The sequence below is a fragment of the Silene latifolia genome, chromosome X (assembly GCF_048544455.1).
Source record: "Silene latifolia isolate original U9 population chromosome X, ASM4854445v1, whole genome shotgun sequence".
Classification (NCBI taxonomy): Eukaryota; Viridiplantae; Streptophyta; class Magnoliopsida; order Caryophyllales; family Caryophyllaceae; genus Silene; species Silene latifolia.
In genome coordinates, this window is record NC_133537.1 from 94,591,733 (window position 1) to 94,596,741 (window position 5,009).

The 5,009-nt window shown below is 41.4% G+C and overlaps 1 non-coding gene across 1 annotated transcript; it reads right to left on the reverse strand.

Moving 5' to 3' along the window:
* Positions 1 to 346: 346 nt before the first annotated feature.
* LOC141624215 (small nucleolar RNA R71) lies at positions 347 to 453 on the reverse strand. Its single transcript, XR_012534026.1, has one exon. It is a non-coding gene; the product is annotated as a small nucleolar RNA R71 (small nucleolar RNA).
* Between the last annotated feature and the right edge of the window lie 4,556 nt (positions 454 to 5,009).

Here is a 5,009-nt window from a genome sequence, read left to right on the forward strand (position 1 = left end):
CCAACCGAGGAGAACCTACCCAATGGTACTCCCACACCACAACACTTAGCCGGAAATTTCATTGCAAAATCCGCATTTATCCAATTAGTCAAAAGAAGCCAATTTGGGGGGATGCCTAGTGAAGACCCTCATTCCCACATGGAAACCTTTTTGTGACTATTGTGATGCGATTTCACAAACCGGAGTGACTCAAGACCAAATTCGATGGGTCTTATTTCCTTTTTCTCTAATTGGCACCGCGAAACAATGGTTGAAAAGCCTTGATAAGGCTACTCTTGGAATTGACTCTTGGAAGAAGTTGGCTCTAGCTTTCTACAAAAAATTCTACCCTCCGGAAAAGACTAACATGCTAAGAGCTCAAATTACGGGTTTTAAGCAAAGGGACGAAGAATCTTTGTATGAAGCTTGGGAGCGATTCAAAGGAATTTGTCGCTCATGTCCTCATCATGGACTTAGCGAGTGGTTCTTGGTACAACAATTTTGGAATGGTCTTTATGAAGACTCAAGAAACATTCTCAACATGGGATCAAATGGTATGTTCACCGAAGTTGACGATGATCAAACTTGGAACAAGATTGAGGAAATGGCAGTCCATAATTCACAATATAGTATACCTTGCAAGGCTACTAGAGGAGGAAAGCAAGAAGTGGACTCTATTACTCAATTGGGTGCTCAACTTAGTGCTCATATTGATACCATCAACTTGAAGTTTGAGAAGTCTATGGCTAAGCTTGAAGAAGCCTCAAAATCACCAAAGCATCATGTTAATGCCATGGTGGCATCTTCATCAATCCCAAGTGGGATATGTGAGAATTGTGGAACTTTGGGACATGACCAAAGTGAATGTAGGGGAACAAATGAGCAAGTGAATGCTTTTCAAGCATACAAAAGTAGTACCCCTTATTCCAACTATTACAATAAAAACACCAAATTCCACCCAAATCTCTCATACAAAAGCCAAAATGTTCAAAACCCTCAACCAACATACACCCCACCTCCCATGAGAAACCAAAATCAAAGACCCTTTTACAACCAAAACCAAGGTTATCAAAATCAAACTCCATACAATCAACAAAATGACCAAGGTTTTGATATTCAAAAAGCGGTCCTCCAAATGCAAAAGAATCAACAAGAATTTTTCACTCAAATGCAAAAAGATAGCCAGGCAAAAGACATTACCATCAACAACATCCTAGCCCACACAAAAATGTTGGAAACTCAAATGACCCAACTAGCATCTTCAAACTCTCAAAAACAAAAGGGGCAATTACCACCTCAAAGTAATCCCCCCAGACATGAAACGGTTAGTGCCATTCACTTAAGGAGTGGTACGAGATATGAAGGACCAAAGAAGCAAGTTGAGGATGAAGTTGTGGAAGCTAGTGACAAGGAAAGAGTTGTGCAAAGCTCAGGGGAAGAAGAACCCACCAATCAATAAGTTTCAAAGAAAAGTGAAGAAAAGGCTAATGAGAAGGAGCCCATTGTGATTAGACTTCCATTCTCGAGTCGTCAAGCTAAGCCTAAGTTTGATGACCTACTTGGAAAATTCATGGAAATTGTGAAGAATTTAGAAGTCTCGATTCCTTTCACGGAATTGATCAATCACGTTCCGGCCTATGCAAAGTACATGAAGGACATCCTTACGAATAAGAAATCAATCCGGAAGCTTGAGACTATTGCCTTCACTAAGGTGAGTAGTGGCATCCTTCAAGGGAGTTCACCTCCAAAACTCAAGGATCCGGGAAGTTTCTCCATTCCATGCACTATTGGTGACACTACAATCAACAAAGCTTTATTTGACCTTGGGGCAAGTGTTAGTGTCTTGCCATATTCGGTAGAAAGAGGCTAGGAATGGGAGAACTCAAATGTACCAACATCACGCTTCAAATAGCGGATAGATCAACAAAGACACCTTTAGGGGTATGGGAAGATGTTCCCGTGAGAATTGGAAAATTCTTCATCCCGGTGGATTTCGTTATTGTTGACATGGAAGAAGACTCCAACATTCCTATTATCCTAGGAAGACCTTTCTTGTACACCGCGGGAGCGGTGATCGACGTGAAGCATGGAGAACTCACCCTTGAAGTGGGAGATGAAACCATAACTTTCAATCTTGACAAGACCATGAGAGCTCCCCGATTGCATGAGCCATGTTTTATGGTTGATCACTATAGCCGGAAGGATGATAGAAAGAAGTTGGAATTTCAATGGAAAAAGAAAGTGGATGATGCTCCATCAAAAGAGCAAGGAAATAGCAACAATGAGATCTTGAAAAGCTCACCCATGACAAGTGAAGAATATGGCCTCATTGGCCAAGACAAGAAAGAAGGAGGGTTGTCTATATCAACTCAAGAAATCTTTAGTGATCAAGTAGACGAAGTTTGCGGTCTTTGGGATGATGAATTCGAAGGGATATTCAATCCCTATATTGGTAATGCTATGAACCAAGACCATCATGGAGAACAACAAGTACAAAAATCTATTGAGAACCTTTATCATGATAATGAGCAAGCTTTCGACTACTTCTTCAAGGTGATGAGTAACATCAATAACACCTTGAACATGCCCCCTTGACATCTCACATTGGATGAGAGTTTGGTTGAGTCCTCCCTAAACCACCATTTGTAAATATTCTAACTCCCTAACTTGTATTTCAATTATTACATTGCATTTTTGTCATTTTTGGATTTATATTTTTGTGCCTTGATCAAGATATTCATCATTTTGAGAGAAGTGAGGGAGAGACTTATGATTTTATTGATGTGTAGTGCTTTACCTTAGTGTGGGGATAGCAATTGCCTAGGATATTCATGCCTTTATAGTGCCCCTACAATGAAGAACACGAGAATTGCAGAATGAAAATGACACGGGTTACGAAGTACCCACGGATGAACCTGAATCCGTGTGGTCAAGGAGGAATCCGAGCGGCCAAAAGGAGAATCCGCTCGTCCTGAAGAACCCGAGCGGCCAAAAGGAGAATCCGCTCGTCCTGAAGAACCCGAGCGTCCAAAGTCACCAGACGCTCGTCTGGCAGAGCTGCAGAAATAAAAAAACTGGTCTGTAAAGGAATCCGAGCGTCTCAGCTGAGAATCCGCTCGTCTCATTCTGGACGGCCGTCCTTCACAAAAGACGCTCATCTTTTCAATAGCAAAAATCTGGGATTTTCTCTGTAAAGGAATCCGAGCGTCCACCCATAAAGACGCTCGTCCCTCCACAAATAATCCGCTCGTCTTAGAAGCAAGACGCTCGTCCTGTGGCGTCTTTTCCTGAGCCAAACATTGAGAAATCCGAGCGTCCTGATGCCTGGTCCGCTCGTCCTCTGCTGCACTTTCAAATATAACGGTTGTTTTAAACCCTTTTCTCCCATTCATTCTCATTTCTTCAATATACAAACACTACCCACTACCCAAAAACCCCAAAAACCCTCATCCTCTCCATCAACAAAATCAAATTTCCTCAACCAAACTCAACCAAATCAAATCCAAGCTTCCTCACAACAAAAATTAATCACTCCTTTTGCAACAACAAGTGATTCAAACACCAAAATCTTCAACCTCTGAGTCGATTTTTAGGATACAAAGCAACATTCATTCATCCTAAATCGATTTAGGTATCACTAAAAATTGAAGATTTCCATCTTTCATTGGTGTAATCAAGCAAAGGAGAATGGCAAGAACTAAAGGAGGCAACAAGGCACCCCCAAAGAAGACACTTTCCAAAAGGCAACTAGCTCTTCAAGCAAAACAATTGTCAAAGGCATTGGTAGTCCATGAGGCAAGGTTGGAGGTTCAACAACAAGATCCCCCTATGGAAGCTACGACATCAACAACTCTGGTCATTGAACAATTATCCAATTATCTGGAGGTAACTTTCACTTCCGACTCTCATAGGGAGAAATTCATTCTCTTTGCTAAGAAAACCATCATGCCTACTAAGTTTATTTGTGAAAATGCATTGTCAAAATTAGGTGTTCTTGAACAAACCAAAACCTTCTTTGAGTCTATGGGATTGGGTAAATTGTTTACAATGAAAGAATTGACATACCCCTCCCTCGCCTTGGAATTTTTAAGTTCGTTGAAAGTCACAAGGGTGGAGACTCGAATCAACACCGGGTTTCGTCTTGAAAATGTTGATAGACGCATAACTTATGGCGAATTGGGTAAGATATTAGGCCTCAGTGATAACCCGAAATATACAAAGACTCCTATCAAGTATGACCCCGCTCCTCTTTGGATGGCAATTTCCGGAAAGAAATTCATACGCTTTCATGATTATCGTGCTCTCTTAGTCCACCATCCGGGCATTAGAGTATGGCATAAGATCATTGGGAATACTTTGATAGCTAGAAATGGCACAAATCATCTTACCAAACTCGATTGTATTCTTCTTGAGTCAGCCTTGAACATAGGGAGGGAATTTACCAAGCCATACAATGCTCTAAGAATTTTGGTTGAAAGATGGCTTAATGTCGATTGTGGCAAAGAAGGCACCGCCTTTATTGTCAATGGAGGACTAGTTACCCATTTGGCTAAGCATTTTAACCGAGATTTCAACAAAAACAACACTTATGTGCCGGTTAAAGGAGGCCATCTTGTTGATATGTACACCATGATTCACAAGTTCAAGTGGGTCAAGCACGACACTCTTGACGACAAATATGGGTGGTTAAAAAATGAAGCTAGATCATTCACCTTACCTTCCAAAATTTGCCGATTGAATGTTCACCGACCGAACTACCTTCTCCCACTCTCCGAAGAGACCGAGTATATTATTCAACAACAAAGGGGTGAAATTGCCGAGTCCTTCTCCTCCATTAACACTCCACCTTACCCATTTGAATACCACGAGTTCAAATCCAAAGATGTTGAAGTGGGAAATGATTACTTGACACTACTCATGAGGGAAATGCACAAGCAATCTTACAATGATAGAGTGGATGCTTACAAGGCCCAATATCCGCCCCCTCCTACATTTAGCTAGGCAAGGACTTCTTGATCCGTCTTGCCCTT